The 18989-nt window shown below is 39.8% G+C and overlaps 1 long non-coding RNA gene across 1 annotated transcript in view; it reads left to right on the top strand.

Moving 5' to 3' along the window:
* Positions 1-18989, top strand: part of LOC111557617 — a 120091-nt gene that overhangs the window by 9118 nt on the left and 91984 nt on the right. Inside the window, exons 2-4 of the long non-coding RNA XR_006589214.1 lie at positions 9172-9243; positions 16771-16860; positions 18677-18735. This is a non-coding gene — a long non-coding RNA (uncharacterized LOC111557617). The remainder of the gene's footprint in view (positions 1-9171; positions 9244-16770; positions 16861-18676; positions 18736-18989) is intronic.

Genomic DNA, 18989 nt, shown 5'->3' with positions numbered 1-18989 from the left:
AACGTCTCTCTGACCGCATCAGAGACGATTATTTCAGCCATTAATTCTTGCCTGAAATATTAAAACAAACTTCTAACTGGTGGTCATCCTGATGGCAAGTTTGACCCTGTGCATTCACTCCAATGGCAGCCAGGGTGATTGTTCAAGTGTAAATCAGACCTTCCCTCTCACCTACACAGAGCCAGAGAAAGCCTTTCAGTTGCAATTAAGATAAAATCCACAGCCCTTTTTCGTCTACCTTGCCACTTCCATTTCCCTACTACACCACCTGGGATGCTGCACCCCATTTTAAACAGCGGTATGTCTGTCAATGTAAAAGCCAAGCTCCTCGCCTTCCCTCCTTTCTCCTTGCACCATTCGCCATGATATCCTTTCATAGCTGGATGTTTTTCACCACTCAGGTCTCATCTCAATTCGTCGGAGAAGTCCTCCCTGACAATCGGCTTCCTCTGGTCTCACTACCACATTTCCCTCTTTGGTTTTCCTCATTGAACTTACTAATAGGCCATTTATTGTATTTAGTTATCTATTTAGTTTTAGTTTCTGTTTACCTATTTATTGCCTATCTCCACTTCAGTAGAGGCAAGGAAGGGCTCTGTTATGCTAGTTCTCCTGCACCTAAAAGAATGTGTCACCTAGGCAGTGCTTGACAGATTTTTTTTCTTAATTTGTTTAATGTTTATTTTTGAGAGAGACAGAGACAGAGCGCACATCGGGAGAGGGACAGAGAGGCAGGGAGACACAGAATCTGAAGCAGGCTCCAGGCTCTGAGCTGAGCTGTCAGCACAGAGCCAGATAAGGGGCTGGAACTCATGAACTGTGACATCATGACCTGAGCTGAAGTCGGACACTTAACCGACTGAGCCACCCAGGCGCCCCTCAGAGATTGTTTTTGATGTTATCTTTGTCTTAAGCAGCTGGGAGTGGTGGTTTTAATATTAACATAAAATGGCTCTAACCAATATAACAACCATAATAAAAAAAAAAATCTCAATACTCAGACAAGAGAGCACATGGGGAAAGACCTGAGCTGTAAAATTATAATTTTCCTCATTTGGAGGAGTATAAACAGTAGAATATTTTATTTATTTTATTTTAATATTTATTTATTTTTGAGAGAGAAAGGGACAGAGACAGAGTATGAGCAGGGGAGGGGCAGAGAGAGAGGGAGACACAGAATCTGAAGCAGGCTCCAGGCTCTGAGCTGTCAGCACAAAGCACGACGCGGGGCTCAAGCTCACGAACCTTGAAATCATGACCTGAGCTGAAATAGGATGCTTACCCGACGGAGCCACCCAGATGCCCCGAAACAGTGGAATAGTTTAGAATATTCTTTTGATGTTATCTAGAAGGCATATGTATTTTATAGGCATAAAGATCCATGGATAAGTAACTCTCTCTCATTTTCAACCTTCTCACCTTTGAAACATTTAACAAACATTATTGACTATCTACTTATTATATGTTAGGTTGATGGAGCCTCAATAGTAGATAAAAGAAACATAAACCACTGCCTTTATGGAACTTACACTCTACTTTGATTATTGCCTCCCTAACTTCCTGGAATGCAAGCTCCAAGAGAGCAGGAACTCCCTCTGTGTCCAGCAACTGGCACAAAGTAAGTGTTCAGTAAAATTCGCTAAAGGATAAGTACACAACTGTTGTAAGGTAACAATGGAGTAAGGCAGGTAGACTGCTGAACCGAGTGCCTGCCTATTTTGTGAATTTAGTGTATCTTTTGGTAAGCTGAATAATAAAACAGTCTCTCCCTTCTCTTACCTCATCAGCGACTAAATGTAAGATGCTGTTCAGTTGTTTTGAGAGACGCTCTCTCTTTTGCCCCCAAATCATTTCAGTGTCACTAATGTAAGTAAACCCCTACATCATAAACAAGTTTCAAAATTTTTAAAAAGTTTTTCACAGATTGTTGTCTAGAAATATTGTCACCTCATGCTACCCACTCTTGCCCAAATGACTCAGCAAGCCACTTTTTTTTTTTAAATTTTTTTTCAACGTTTATTTATTTTTGGGACAGAGAGAGACAGAGCATGAACGGGGGAGGGGCAGAGAGAGAGGGAGACACAGCATCGGAAACAGGCTCCAGGCTCTGAACCATCAGCCCAGAGCCTGACGCGGGGCTCGAACTCCCGGACCGCGAGATCGTGACCTGGCTGAAGTCGGATGCTTAACCGACTGCGCCACCCAGGCGCCCCTCAGCAAGCCACTTTTAATGAGTGCCCAGGGTTAAATGTGGGTTGCATAAACCCTCCAGCCAGTTATTTGGAACAGTCGGGACCAGTGGAACAAATGAACTGATGCCTCTAACAGCCCGTAAGAACTGTACCGTCCACCTCCCCATGACGGGACAGCTCCGGTCTTTGCCTCCGCAAACTGAGCCCACTGAGTGACAAATCAGAACAGACGACTTCCAAGTGACTCACTCACCAGCTTTATAGCAGTAAGCGCTGCAGTGCGCATAAAAGAAAGAACTTTTCCCAGACATTACCTCCAGTAGAATTCTCTCCAAGTCCTTTTCCAGAAAGCAAGAAAGAAACAACACAAAAGATTAACCTAGTTGCAGAAAGAGCAGTAAAGGACTCTGGCAAGGCACTTTGCTGTGGAAAGGTTGGCATCCCCAGGAACAGAAGGCTTGCTTTACCGCTCCCTTAGGAGCGTCGCTCACGTCGCATCCACACGCTGGGAGTCCAAGAACTGTTTCTCTGGCTATATTTGGCTGACTGGTTATTTCACTTTCTTTTTGCTCTACTCATCTCATTCTGTATCCCCCTGTGAGGTGAAAACAATCCGGATAGAACTAGACCATCTTACAGGACTTGTTGTTTAATTTTCTCCTTCTGAATAATTCATAAAGAAAATCTCATCGGCTTGCGTTTCCTGCGACGTTGCCACACGTCCAGGTTTCCCACACACCGTGGCTTCCTTCTGTAGACAAGACAGCTCTGGATTCCCATTCACCTCTTGACTCGTCAGGGAGGGATGCCAGGTTCCAGTGTTTATTAGCAGAAGCCCCTACTTCATTCTGGCTGCTCTACTCATAGCCTTGCAGTCAGGCTCTGCGTATTTCTCTCCCTGCACCATTGCACTTGCCTTAGCTGGACCATTTGTCTTCCGCCGTCCCCCTGCCCGACTCAATCCTACCGACTGCTTGAGTCTACCTAGGTGCTCTCTTGTCCTCTTAACTCTTGCAGTGATTGCAAGAGTTAACATGCTATGCCTAACTCTTACAGTAAGTCTGTTCCGCTTCTTAGACTTACTCTTAGATTACCTTACTGTATTCTAATGTCCTTGTTGTTAGTCTTTACCTCTGCTTTAAGCTTCCACATAAGCATGTAGCCCATATTTCTAATAATCTAGTGTACGAGTCAGGTTCTCCAGAGAAACACAACCAAAAGGGTGTGTATATGCGTGTGTGTATGTATGTATGTATCTGTCTGTCTGTCTATCTATCTAGAGATTTATTTTAAGGAAAAGGCTCATGCAATTGTGGAAGCTTGGCAAAACAAAATCTGCAGGGTCAACCAGCAGGCTGGAGGCCCAGGGAAGTGTTGTATTTGAGTTCAGAGGCTGTCTACTGGCATAATACCTTCTTGCTTGGGGTTGGTCAGTTTTTGTTCTTTTAAGGCCTTCAACTGATTGGATAAAGCCCTCCCACACTTTATGGAGGATCATCTGCTTTACTCAAAGCCTACTGATTTCAGTGTTAATCTTGTCCAAAAACCAGCCAACCAACCAACCAACCAACCAAACAAACAAACAAACAAAAAAACACCTTCACAGAAATATCCAGAATAATATTTGGCCACATTGTTGGGTCCTGGGTCCCAGCCAAGCCAAATATAAAATTAACTATCACACGTAGCAACGTCATTTGTGTAAAATTAAGGAGCCAGTGCGTTGAATGTAGGTGTGAATGGCCACGTGGGATGCATAAAGCGATTTCCTGCAGGGCTGGGCACCTAGCCATTCTTCTAGCCTCATCCTCTATCATCCTTTCTGTCATTTTGTGCTCCTCGGTCCCTGTGTGTGCTGTGCTTCTTCTGAGAGGGGGCCTTTGAATGTGCTGTATCCATGGTTTAGCTGCTGTCTCCTTTTCTTTTCACCTAACTCCTAGTCATTCCTCCATCATAGCTTTCCCAAGGAAACATTTAGAACCTCCAGACTGATTTAGTTTCCTCAACTCTATATTCTCCTAGTACAGAATACAGTGTCTTTTGTAGCACTTAGTAGTTTTTTTTACACTTATTTATTTTACATAATTTGATTAACATCTGTGTTCCACGTTTGACTCTAAATTTCACGCGAGCAATGACTATGTCCGTTTGTGCTTACATTTCCATCCCCAGATTCTACTAGTGTCTGGCACGTAGAACGTTGTAGATAAATTTGTGTTAATTTTATTAAAGTTTCATTGAAGTGAAATAGTAGCCAATGAGATTAATATTCCTTCTCTTATAGAATGCTTTTAAAAAGACAGATGGCAGCCACACACGGCTGAAACAACCAGAACAAAACAGAAGCAAAGTCAAACTGTAATTAATTCTTTTGTTTTTATTTTTATTTTTTTATTTTTGAAAAAGACAGAGAGAGAGAGAGAGTGCTGTGCAAGAGCAGGAGGGAGGAAGGAGCAGAGAACGAGGAAGACAGAGGATCCAAAGCAGGCTCCACACTGTCAGCACAGAGTCCCATGTGGGGCTGGAACTCACGAACTGCTAGATCATGCATGACCTGAGCCAAAGTCAGACACTTAACCCACTGAGCCACCCAGGCACCCCAAGCTGTAATTAATTCTTATGCACAAGGCTAAATCGTGTGTCATCTGCCTGAACTGCCTGCTGCGCTGCCCAGGCATGGTCTCAGCATCAGAAGAGTAATTTTAGGGTCACCGGGGTGGCTCACATGGTTAAGCATCTGACTTTTGATTTTGGCTCAGGTCACAGTCTCATGATTCGTGTGATCGAGCGCTTCATTGGGCTCTGCACTCACAGCACAGAGCCTGCTTGGGGTTCTCTCTCTCTCTCTCTCTCTCTCTCTCTCTCTCTCTCTCTCTCTCTCAAAATAAATAAATAAACTTTAAAAAATCAATAAAGTTGTTGACCACAGATAAAGTTTCCAGGCATCTATTACTCAATGATACATAATTAATTAGTAATGTATGAACTAGTAACAGTTTGGAGGCAAAATGTACATCACTTTTAAGGTTGGACATTCTGATTAGAATCACACCCAAAAAAATTTTTTTGATTCTTTGAATATTTCAAACTGTTGAATAAGTTATCCCAGAAATGTTTAGTCTAGATAAAAATTTTATGTGAGATTTAACCCAGCTGTCAGTGTCGTTTTGTGCCTCTTATCAACATTGCTTTTTTTTTTTTTCTGTCCCTCACCTCCATAAGAGTTGAAAATGCAGACTTGTCTGCTCCAAACCTACCAAGTTCTGACAATTTCATGTACAGGCAAAGTAGGAAAAAGAAAACATCTCAATTTTTCACTCTAATATTTTGATAATCCCCCTCATCCTAATGTCTTCCTTCCTTACTTGGATTTTATTTTATTTTATTTTATTTTATTTTATTTTATTTTATTTATTTATTTATTTTTACTCAGGTTTTATTTTAAGGAGCTATGTAATTACTATGGTTAAACTATGTCATAGCTATGGTTAAACCTCTGTATGTTTTTATTTTTTCATTTGTAAAGTAGAAACAGTAAGAACATATAACCCTCAGGCTATTCTGAGAATCAAGTAAAATTCCGTACCGTAAAGTCTCTTGTTAACTAAATGGTACATTTTAAATTGAGATATAATTTACATATAACCTTATATTGGTTTCAGGTGGACAACATAAGGATTCAGTATTTGTATATATTGTGAAATGATCACCATAATAAATCTCGTTAATACCTGTCACCACACATAATTATAAATTGCTTTTTCTTGTGATGAGAAACACAGGTAAATCATGCTTTTAAATAGCCTTGCAATTATTCTAAATCAAAGCAAATATTTTAAATGATCCATTTGATATGTAATTACCCCATCAAATAACTATCGACATGCCTATATAGCAACAATATTCAAACATGCTATGCCTAATTTATCAGGCTGTTTATCATCACATGACCCCTATCCTCTACACTATTCTTTATCTTAAATACTGTCTATTCTGTTCCGGTGAGCATTCCTTTAAAACAAATTAATGCATAGCTGACCACTAATAGAAGAATGAAGCCAGTATAACACACAAGTTGACTTGATTCATAGGCAACCTTTTCAAGCACATTAATACTAACAAGAGAATTCCTTCAGGTGTTCCCCAAATCCTAGCTCCCCTCTGTCTCACCTAGGCTCAGTCATCCTTTTGAACTTCTCTTCTAGTCAAATTAACCAATCCCTTCAACAAATCCTGTCATTAATTTTGCAACCTTAGTGACAATAGCCATACAGTTTAGTAAGAAAAGCACAGACTTTAGAAGCAGACAGACTTGAGGATGAATTCTGATCCCACCCATTGACCAATTTTGGGTGAATCCCTAACTCCTGGAAGCTGCCATCTGTTCATCTATACAACAGTGTTACTAATATTATCTGCCCCCTGATTCACTGTGAGGATTAAATGACATAATTCCTGTAAAATATCATGCACCACAACTACCGCATTTAAATTATTGTTGAGACACAGTAAATGTTAACAGTATGTGTCGTCATTTCTCTGCTCATCAGTTGGTTTCCAGTTTCTGCTTTTTCAGCTTTTTCTATAACATAAAGTATTTGTGCATTTTAGGTTTTGAAAATGAATGCCCTACCCCTGTGTCAACAAAATTCAGCACACTGATTTTCATTCTATTTTACTGTGTCAAATAAAAAGTCTGATCTCAATTATCTGCATATTTGAAATGAAAGTATTGCCTGATAGGGATTGCCACTGTAGCTAATTATCTCAGCTCCTTACTTTACGTTTGGGTTTAGCCTTTACATCTCAGCGTTCTTGCCTATCCTGTGTCCTTAATTGTGACTATGTTCAACCATTTATTACTGATATTAAAAGCACCAAAGATGGGGCACCTGGGTGGCTCAGTCAGTTGAGCGTCCGACTTCGGCTCAGGTCATGATCTCACAGCTCGTGAGTTCGAGCCCCGCGTGGAGCTCTGTGCTGACAGCTCAGAGCCTGGAGCCTGCTTCTGCTTCTGTGTCTCCCTCTCTCTCTGCCCCTAACCCACTTGCATTCTGTCTCTGTCTCTCTCAAAAATAAATAAACATTAAAAAAAATAAAAAGCACCAAAGAACAGATATCATTACCTTCAAGGAGATTCCAAAGCATGTCCCAAACCTGATGCTGAGATCTAAAGCACTCAGCATGTTTGGCAAAATACTCACTATACAGCTATCTGTTTTTGGAGTAAGTGCCCCTCTCCATTCTAGTTAATTGAAAACAACTCTAAATTGCCCTCCTGAGCATAAAGAACCAGGGATTAAGATATAGTAGCGGAAAAGTATCAGGGTTTTAAAGACTTATATAAACAACACAGTTGTTTGAGCGGGTGACAAATAAATTCAAGCTCCCCAGGACACACTTGTTTAGGATTTTCCCAATTAGGCATTTTATTTGATCTTCGGGTCTGGGTGAGCCACAATTCTCTAGAATTGAAGAGGAGATTAATGGACCAGAGACAATGGCTAATTCATCTCCAGGGCTTTGTTTATTGCTTGTCTTTGCTAATTTAATACTGTTATTTCCAAACTTAAATAAATCAAAATGAGAATTGGGCTAGGGCAGCACATCTCCCAGAGCTACAATTGCAGGGTGATTCTTCAACATACTCACCTTTGTATTAGGTATCTTTACTTGAAAATAATGCTCCCTTTTTGGAGACGTATAAATAGCAGAGGAATAACACTTTGCATTATCTCGATTAAGTCTGCTCATTGGTGGCAGGGAGGATAGAGAATAACTTAGCATATTTACAAAGAGACTAAAGAGACAGACTTTTCAAAAAAGCTTCAGTTTGGGGACCTGATTGCTCATAATAGCTTAGGGGAAAATGAATACAATATGGGGCACAGATAAAAGAAAGCAGGTTTTTCTTAATGATGGCTCTACAATCGGAAATGAAGCACGGCAGGTTGAGAAATCCTACAGAAAAAAAAAAAAAAACTAACATTGCTCCTATCTGTGGTCAAACAAACTTTTCTATTCCTGCATGCCCTCGTCTTTAAATTTGGGAAACTCATTTTCTAAGTGCAGTTTCAGTAAAGAGCAATGATGCTTTTCATATCCTGTTGAAAAAGAATTTAAAGCAGCTTTTTTTTTTATCCTACCCCAAATCAAAAGACATTTGCTAATTCTTTGAACATCAGAAAATCAATAAGCAATACGAAGAAACACATAATTAAAGACGAAAGTACAAACATAAAAGCTGGTTTTGTTTTTCCACTTTTCCTGGGAAATAACTGACGTATGTATATCACTGTGTAAGTTTAAAGCATAGTGCACGAGATGGTTTGGTTTACATGTATTACGACACATGAAAGCTTTAACTCCTTCACCCTTTTTTGACCAGAGTATAAATTCTGGGCTAAGATCTTGCCAACTGAACAGCTGGCTATTTAGTCATCTTGGGGTGTCACACTTTTAGATCCATTTACATTAATTTAAAAAAAAAATCTTTAAAGCTCACCAAAATCCTTGAAAAACTTCCTAACCACAAAGCACTGTTTTCAGAGCAATATGGAAATGTGTGGCAAAGCCCTTATAATTCTAACTCATGAACACTGTCCTTTGTCATGCACAAAGAGTAGAATCAAAGCTAATTGTTTTTAACATCTAACAAATGCCTCCATTTGCTTGTTCATGAAGCCTAATGGTTATGCAATAATTGAAAATAATTTAAAAGCAGTCCATCCCCAATGAGAAAAAAAACATAATGATGATAATTAAAGTTTATTAGGTTTGTAAAGAACTCAACAGATTATCTTGTTTAAAAGCACTTTAATTTTTTTAAGTTTTCCCTAACATATGGGGAAAAGAGAAACAACTCCCCCAGGGCTACATGGAGTCCAGTTTTCTTTTTATTACTTTATGCAAAGACTCTCAGACAATCTTAGTTGTAAAATGTGTATCTTTATTTTCTGTCTCCTTTCATTTTATCTAGCCACAGAGAGAACAGTCTGGGAATTGAATGTTCTTTTGCCATGCTGTATCCTGAGTACTTAGTTTGTACGAGGTAGGTCACATCAGGATGACATTTAAAGAACTGTGGTTTGATTAATCTTTTCTCAGTCTTGTTTCCCTTTAACAATCGTAACTTTCAGTTAAGTTCCTGTTTTTAAATTTCCATTCTCAGGCAACGTTCATACTACATGAAAATCGTCATGCTTTCCAAGGGCTAATGGAAACTCTGCAGCGTATATTATATCATTTCGCAAAATGATAAAATTATTTTAGAAACAAGTAATGGAGACTTTCAAAGTTATCAATTTTCCCAATTAGACAAAGCTTACAAATGATCATTCAAAATGCATCCCTTCTCCTATGCACAAAGATTTATTGCACACCTGATAAATTAAGAATTATTGTGGTAATCGATGCAAATTGTGTAAAAGATATGAATGCAATAGGAAACCTTTCTTTTCTTAATTTTGTACAGACGGTATGGTCTTTACAAAAACAACTTAAATAGAAAGCAGAAATAGCCATGCGTTCTGAAAGATACAGAAAATACTACGGGACTTCAACAGAAAACTATTGAACTTATTTGGAGCACTTTCTAAATGCCAGGCAATTTTCCAAAGGCTTTACTTACATTAAGTTCTTTGATCCTGACAGCAGCTGTATGAGTACTATTATTTTTATCCACTTCTTACTGATGAGGAAACTGAGAACCAGAAATAAATGGTAGGTCCTGGGTTTTCGCTTGAGGCACCGCAAAACTATGTAAGGAACTAACATGATCCACTGTCTTCCTTACGGTAATGAAATATTCTAGCTCTTCTGGTTAAAGCCAAAGAAAGCTGCGTGTACTCTAGCCACACTTTTTTACCCCTTGTTTTCAGACCAACTGTGAAATCACAAGTAGTCATGTCCTATCTGGGAGCACCTGGGACACAGAATACAATTGCTGCCACTATCTGCATTCAACCGTAGTTCTCTTCTAATCTAAAGAATGCCTTGTAGCATTTGAAAACACATGAAACACTAGGAATTTACCATAGTTGTGGGGAAATCAAAAGGGAAAAAAATATCTGTTACACTTTGTGGGAAATTCAAACAATGGCAAATACTTAATGGGCCGCAGCACCAAAAAAAAAAAAAAATGTGCATCTGGAGTTAAAATCAGCATCCAAGTAATTTTTTAATAAGCAAACATAATAGGATAAGAATTGTATTCCAAGAAGGAGCATATGAGGAAACAGAAAGCTAGAAAGGGACATTTAAAACTCTTTCTGCCAACATTCTCTTCCTGTGGAAAAGAAGTCATTCTTCAGCAACTCAACTTGGCTCATAGATGGGACAAGTTGAAAAGTACACTCATTGGGGCGCCTGGGTGGCACAGTCGGTTAAGCGTCCGACTTCAGCCAGGTCACGATCTCGCGGTCCGTGAGTTCGAGCCCCGCGTCAGGCTCTGGGCTGATGGCTCGGAGCCTGGAGCCTGTTTCCGATTCTGTGTCTCCCCCTCTCTCTGCCCCTCCCCCGTTCATGCTCTGTCTCTCTCTGTCCCAAAAATAAATAAACGTTAAAAAAAAAATTAAAAAAAAAAAAGTACACTCATTATGACCAAAACATAATCCTACACCTAACATACTATACTCCACAAACAAGAAAACTAGTGTTCAAAATAATCCTTTTATTAGTTCCTTTTTTATTTATTTGTATATTCTTTCCAAGATATCTCTTAATAAAATTCAAGATGGAAATGTTGTCAAGTGTTAGTTACATTACTAGCAATGGATCAGATTTAACAAATTTAGTAAGTTCCACCTTTCAAAGAATAATTGAAGAAATTCTCATTCAGAAAGATTGTGTCTTTTCTCTCTAAGGCCACTCAGTTAAGATGTGGTCTAGGAACTGGGTAACATTGATTTATATTTAAAGGAACAGTTGCCTCAAGTAAGGACTTTAATATTCTGTCACTGTTCACAGGATCTCAATAGAAACTACCACTCCAATGTCTACGTTTGATTCCTGCTGTTTCTGAAACTTTGGTGGTTTAGCAAAAACCATGGCTCATGAGGTAGAATGTTGCATAGAAATTAATTTGTTCATTCAACAAAAGTGTCGGATTTGTGCTGGGCACTGCGAAAACAACTATGAATTCAGGAAATAGTACATTACAACCATGCTAAAGGAAAGAAGAAATTGAGGAACAAAGAGTGATGTAGCACCCCATAGATAGTAACTGTGGGGTGCTCTTTCCAGCCATAGCCCTAAAGGCCAGAATCTAGAGAGCCCTGGATGGAATGAGCCATCTTTCAGGAGTGAGGGAATCCATCCCAGTCTCACTGTGCTCTCACCCTGTGAGCTCCTGCTGGTACTTCCCACCAGGTGAACCCAAGCAGAAACCTCCCGGAGCACAGAAATTGTACCTGAAGAAACTAAAGAAAGAGATCCAGAACAAACTTAGCACAGTACCTTCTCTGAGTAGCTTATTAGATAATAGAAACACACAGATCTATAAACCAAATGAGACAGTGAAGTATCATTTGTTCAATAATTGTATTATTATTATTTTTTTACTTTAGAGAGAGAGAGAGAGCACATGACGGTGGGGAGAGTACAAGAGACAGAGGGAGAGAAAAAGAGAGAGAGAGAGAATCTTAAGCAGGCTCCATACTCAGTGCAGAGCCTGATGCAGGATCAATCCCACAGCCCTGGGATCATGACCTGAGTCAAAGTCAAGAGTCGGACGCTCAACCGACTGAACCACCCGGCGCCCCTGTTCTATAATAGTATTATTACACCAACATGTACTCATAACCATGCACAAGTATACTCGACACTACACGAAGCCCTCAATCTTCACATTGGCTTCCATCAACCTAAGCAACAGATACCCATTAACAAAGATATTGAAGATATGCGAAGGAGCCTGTGGAGAGGAGTGAAAGAAAAGCAATAAAAAGGAAGAAAGCTAAGAAAACAGAAAAATGTAAAGTTTGGTTTCCACATGGAAATACCAACAGGTAGGGGCACCAGGATGGTTCAATCAGTTAAGTGACTGTCTCCTGATTTCAGCTCAGGTCATGATCTCGTGGTTCATGAGTTTGAGCCCCATATCGGGCTCTGTGCTGACACTATGGAGCCTGCTTCAGAATCTCTCTCCCTCCCTCTCACTCTGCCCTTCCTCTTCTCACATTCTCTCTCTCTGTCTGTCTGCCTCTCTGCCCCCCCCCAAAATAAATACATAAACTTTATTCAAAAATAAAGAAAAGAAAAACTAACAGGTAATAAAAGACTCCCCTAAAATTCAGAACAAACAATATTCAGTTATTGACAACTCAGTCTGGGGCTGAGCATCCATATTTAGCTGCAAAGAAATCATCACTGATCAATGGAATCATCAATATTCAGACTATTGTGTGATAGAACCCCTCCTTATGGAATGTGGTGAACAACCTCAAGACAAGGGAGGGCCACCTGGCCATGTGCACGTATGTGACATTCCTCATGACTCTGTAGTGTAGACTGCCCATCACACTGTATGTCTGTATGTTACCATATATGGGAGACAAAGAAGTAGAAATCATAGTAAAGGCTACACCCCACTGCACTTGGGGCTCAGGTTTTTGGGTACGAATGCACTGAGCCTGTGCCAGCACAAATAAATTTGCTTCCTGAAAAGAGAAGTCTTGGTGTCATGACTCTCTGTGCGAACCTCGTTCCCGTACAGTTGGAAGGGATCATAAGAAAATGCCTTTCCTGGGGCGCCTGGGTGGCTCAGTCAGTTAAGTGTCCAACTCTTGATCTCAGGTCTTGATCTCAAGGCTGTAAGTTCAAGTTCTGTTTTGGTCTCGATGCTAGGCATGAAGTCTACTTTAAAAAAAAAAAGTCTTTCCCTTTTTTTCTTCCTTTCAACTTCTCTCTTCACATGGATTTTGAACATTTATTATGTAGTGTGCTTTTTATAAGGCACTGTTAATAAAGCATCAAGAAAAGTAGACAAGCTCCATCATAAAACTTACAGTCTACTGAGGATAGTTGACCTAAACCATAAGTTCAGTAGACAATGTGGTTAATCTTATAATGGACAAGTAAGATGCAACCTGAAACCGTGTAAGAAAAATAACTAACCTAATCTGGGGACAGGGAGAAGCTTCAGGGAAAACTTCCCTGAGATAGCAATGCTTAAGCTAAGAGTTAATTAGGTGATTGTGGTGACAAAGAAGAAATGAGAGTAAAACCTACATTTAATCCTAAAGAATGAAAAAAAGTGAACATTTCTATAAAATAATGGAGAATATTGATGAGAAAGACATTTAGGATAGCTATATATATATAAATATATATATAATATTTAGGATATTATATATATATATATATAATTATATGGCTGCCTATAATTTTTCTATGGGGAAAATTAGAAATAGTAGTCAATTTATAGGAATAAAAAGGTAGGAATAAAAGGGTAAGATGCACAGTAAGAGATACTTCATGGATATTTGTAATATTTTCCCGAGATATCCAACCCACAAAACTAAAGCAAGTGGAAGATTTTTATTTCCGTCAGAAATTGAAGCAATTAGTAAAAGTGTGAAATCCATAATCATTTGTTGAGCTGCTTTTAAAAGTGTTTATCATCACATTTAGTAAATTTCACTATCGTAATTGACCAGATTCTTCCCTCACACATGGCAGGAAGAAGCACACGTGCTCCTGCCTGATGCCACTAGAAGGCACATGCACTCAACCCCAGGAGCAAACTTTAACTTTAATGCATATATAGGAAAATCACTTTACTCATAACTATGCACAAGTATAATTACTGAACAAGGATGAAATGGCATGCAATTAAGTGGAATACCCAGGGATCACCCAGGGCATAGTTACAGAATAGAGGAGACTAAGGAATTGCTGTTCAGGGAATAGCAAAGTCATCTAAGAACAATGTTCTTTTTCCCTCTTTTGTTGACTTCTCAGAGGAGGCTGGAAATGTGTCCTCTTGGATTTAGATGAACTAATGCTCGTCCAAACAACACTCTGTCCTTTCTTTCTGGTTACATCCAGATTCTCTCTGATCGGAGATGCCCTCTGATTCTGCAGATGTTCAGGACCAAAAAATAAAATAAAATAAAATAACTCATCATAACAAAAATATGGGCTGGATTTGTCATGGCATTTCAAGTTCCTGAAACTTGTGCCTCGGTCATCACACTAACAGATTAGGTCTGGTGCCACCAAGACCTTGAAAAATGACACACCGACATTATGCGTGACTTTAAGACACAGCTGTGCTTTAAGAATGGTAATTGTATGTCCCAGTTTTCCAAAGTCTCGGTTTATGCCTATTACCTCAGTGCAATTATTACTAGCACCCACTTGCACTTGCAAAGGTATTCTGGTTTAAATGATGAGTTGGATAGTTTGCTCTATCTGTAAGAGTAGTGTAGGGATGGCATGCTAGGAAAGTATGTTATTAAAGTGAATCAGTGTTTTTAAGGAATAAAATTAAATTCTCATCAGTGCATCTCCATGCACTGCTTGACAGCAAATATGAATAACACAAGGAGAGATATTGAACTAAAAATTTGATACACTCTATTATAAATTACACGCAATGAATAAAATTCCACTCTTACTTTGAGACAGTAACAAAATTTTCTTCAGCAGCTTAAGAGATGTATGCCATGTCCTAAATTTTTTTCAGGATTTTAACTTGTACTAGATCAACTGGGATCATTGTGCCGTTCTAACATTACACTGATCTTTATATGCATTGACTTAGTTTCTCTCCAGAGGCAATGATATTCTCATAGAGCATGTTAATACATGACCTTCATTATCCCAGTGCTGTGCAGTATAGCATGACTTAATCTTCGCTCCATCACACGTGAGCGGACCTACCAAAATTCAAGGGTGTTTTAAGCAAATAACGATGAAAGAGGAACACATTACAGCCCACCTCACCATCTGACTCTCTATATAGGTTGTGCTTGATTTTTATCTCAGAACACTTCTTTAAACTTTGTAAATTCTGCATTGAAACTTCTGTGAAGATATCATGTTACTCATATAAGATTTCCCCAAGATCTGAAGCCATACGGGGACCCTTTGCATAAGTCAAAGGGAAGCATCATTTGAACAAATAGGTACTAAATAGACTTACAGATCCATCCGTTTTGTATCTTAAAAACTATCATATCTGTTCTTTTCTACCAAAAACTGATAAGGAGATTTGAGGGAACTAAAAATTTATGATAGAGGATATCAGAAATGCTTTCTACAAGCAGCTTAAGAAACAGTAGTTGAGTCCAACACAGCAGTGACACATCGGATCGATTCCACATGAAGATGTAACAAAATTTTTAAAAAGCATGCGGTTTATAGCGTTCGTATAGTATAAAAATCTGTTTTATTTCACCCAGAGAAATCAACAGATCACATGCAAATGAAAGAGTGAACTAAGTTTCTAGTGAAACAAGCTAAGAAAAGAGTCAGACAAACAAAAGTGTAGCTAAAAACTCTCGTCGTGGGGGGTAACATTTATTTCTAGATAAATACGCCATGCTCTTTGGATTTGACTCCAATACCTATTTATGCAGATGGAAAAAGAGAACCAACCAAATGTCCCCCTTCGCCACTTCAAAAAGTAACTGCTGGGAAGAAGCAATTACAGTCAAATTGCTTACACCTTAAACCCCAGGTGCTCTAGACGGATGGACAACCCCTACGGAGTGAGTCTGTAGCTCTGACACTCAGGGGAGTGAAGGAGGCAAAGCCATGACAGGTGTGTTTTGTAGGAGAGAAAGCAGATAAGACCTTCAAAGTTATAAAACTAAAAGGCCTGTGAGAGAGGGTGAGAGTCCTATTTCAACAACAAAAGCACATTTTAAGAAAACCAAACATACATTTGTCAAGGTAAAATGGAACTACAACAGAAAGGGAAGGTGTGGGAGAGGAGGGATATTCTATAAATGAAAAGGATGAGTCATCGTACGTACAGGTTTCCCAGCTGGACTATGGCTTATAAATTAAAAAAAAAAACAAAACAAAACAAAACCACCTTTTTTTTTTGAGAAACTATAGTGCACAAAGCTCTATAAAAAGAATCAAAGGTGAATCAGATACATAAGGACCCTGCCCCCATGAGTGAGCTTCTAGAAGAAAAAGGATAATTAACCTGTAAACAAAAATACGGGAATATAAATACATTGGTTGAACAACTATCTTAAGAACAGAAATCGTCTTCAAGGGAACATGCAGTAATGTGAGAACTTAAACGTCACGCTTGCTGACTTTGGATTCCTGGTTCCCCCCACCAGGTAGTTGGGAGGGCATGGGCAGGTATTTAAAACTATAAAATGAAAATCGCGAGTATAATCTTCACATGACTGCAGTGAGGATTAAATTAGATAGTGCATATAAAGTATCTTATGCCCTGTTTGGCTTGAAAGTGTAAGTCGAAGTAGTTATGTTATTTGGCCTAAGGAAGCCAGCTATCTTCTCAACGGTGTTTATTTTATTATTTGGAAAGATGAAGTGAGTAATAGCAACACGTCTTATAGGACGCTAGTATTTTTTTCCTCTAATCTTCTAGGTTCTTGGCTGAGACCCCCTGTAAAAGACTAACAGGAAACAACAAATTTAATAGCATATATACCTCCTGTATCCATGGGATCCAGGAAAAGTGAGTAACTCCCCAACATGGCCCAAGCCACCACCTTAAATACCATCTGCAGCTAAAGACAGAACTAGGCAGGGTATGGGGCGGGGCTAGTTCTGAGAGGCTCTTGAGGGGGGGGCGGGACACAATAAAGAAGAGTAAGGTTGTTAATGCAGGTGTAGGTTTTCCCCTTCTCCACCGGTAAGGGCTTCTAGAGATTTAGTCATCCTCCTCTTCCTGGTACAGACTAGAGGACACCCATCCAAGTGGAGATTTTCCTTATACATGGAAATGTCTCTTACAAAAGAATAACTTCTACTTAGTTTTCAGAATTCTTCCTGTGTCTGCAGTTTCTTAAAAATAAGCAGCTCAAGATAACCCTTATGCCAAAGATGCATATTTTGGGGTGGCAAATTCTGCTTCCCTCCACTAGGAAGGTAATAAGCAACGCATTACGAATGATCTTTATGTCACACATGTTCAAACGAGTTCTGTTATCAATCTGGAAAAAACACAGGGTGCACCTTAGATGCGTTTTTTTGGTGACTAAAAATTCCCTAAGGTTCGTTTCTTTTGGATGGAGGCTTTTCTCCACCAAGATCAACCCCACCTTTGGAGTTTTACAATAGGTTTTAGTTGTTTGCAAGGTTTCTATGCAAATCTCTACTGAGGAAATCCCAAACCGGCTATGAGCTGGTGTACCTTGCCCTTTAATTGATTTCCAGATGGAGAGCACTGCCCAGGGAGTCATGCAACACACACTGCTGTTGAGCCATTCTCCTTTATCTAGATTACCCTTGATGTGTTATCAGGAAACCCTGCAGTGCTCTCTCTCTTCAGGGGATCGTTCTTTCCTTTGGGTGGAGATGCCGGGGTTTTACAGATAACACAGTTGGGGGTTTTCATGGCCATACCTCTCACAATCACAAACTGAGAAGCAAAACCTCTCTTGCAGGTAATACAACTCAGCATCTTAAATTCTAGCAAATGCCTATTCAACACAATCCGCTCTTCTAAATAAAGCACTTTTTAAAAATGACTTTGTTTGTCAACACGCTGTTTGATGCTCAGGATGACTTACTCCAGAGCAAACCCTATCAGATACCTGTGGTTTCTCTGTACTACCTCAGGGGGGCCTCCAAACCCGCCACCTCAGATCTCGGCACTTCAAAGAGTTTCCCCTGAAGCCAGTGTTTACAGCATCAGGTGAAAAACAAGGTCCTGCTTGCCTTCACACACCTTTCTGCCACATTAAAATCCGTGCTGCACCAAAATAACAGCTCTCTCTGCATCAGTTGGTGGCGGATTTGGGAGGTGGCTGCCATGCATTTTAACTTTTTAAAATCACAAATCACAGGCCAAGTGAAAAATGATCTACGTGGACTTTTGCCAGATCTTATCGCCAATACTTTTCTCTCCGTAGGATGTAGCTCCACCTTATGGCAGGAAATTGTTTAAAGTGGAGTTAAGGCATGGAAGGCATGATGGTGGCATGTGTGTGTTTCCCCTTTTTCTCTAGAATCATACTTGTCCCTTCCTTTCAACTGCTATTGCAGTCCTGCGTGCAGAAGAGGCAAGAAGGCGGTCCTTCCACTTGTCATCCTTGGGAGTCTGTAAACTCCTGACTCTAAACCTAGTGAACAACTGCTTTGAGCATGAGGATGACGAGACAGACAAAGGAAGGATGAGTTTATAAAGCTGGGGGGGCAGGGGGTAAAGAAGCATGTGCTTTGATATTCTGATTGATAGTGCTATATTAAGCTTCTCTCTGATAACTTATCACTTTCTCTCTCCATTCACCTGTTTTTTTGTGTCTTATCCATCTTTCCTCTTTGCTCAGCACTAGTGTCTGCATGCTGACTTCTGGAAATCAAGACTCACCTACTGCGGGCCTCAACAGTGAGTCAAGTTTTCTTTTGGACTTGTCAAAACTTTACCGTAGACTCTTGCTATTCTTTGTTGTCTCTGTTGTTGTTGTTTGAGAGAGACAGAGAGACAGAGAGCTCCAGCACAGGGGAGGGGCAGAGAGTGAGAGAGAGAGAGAGAATCTCAAGCAGGTTCCACACCCAGCCCAGAGCTCAACTCAGGGCTCCTCTCAGGACCATGAGATCATGACTTGAGCCGAAATCAAGAGTCGGACGCTTAACTGACTC

This window comes from Felis catus, chromosome D4, assembly GCF_018350175.1.
Source record: "Felis catus isolate Fca126 chromosome D4, F.catus_Fca126_mat1.0, whole genome shotgun sequence".
NCBI classification, from domain to species: Eukaryota; Metazoa; Chordata; class Mammalia; order Carnivora; family Felidae; genus Felis; species Felis catus.
The sequence above is the reverse complement of the archived record's forward strand: the minus strand, read 5'-3'. Positions and strand labels throughout refer to the sequence as shown.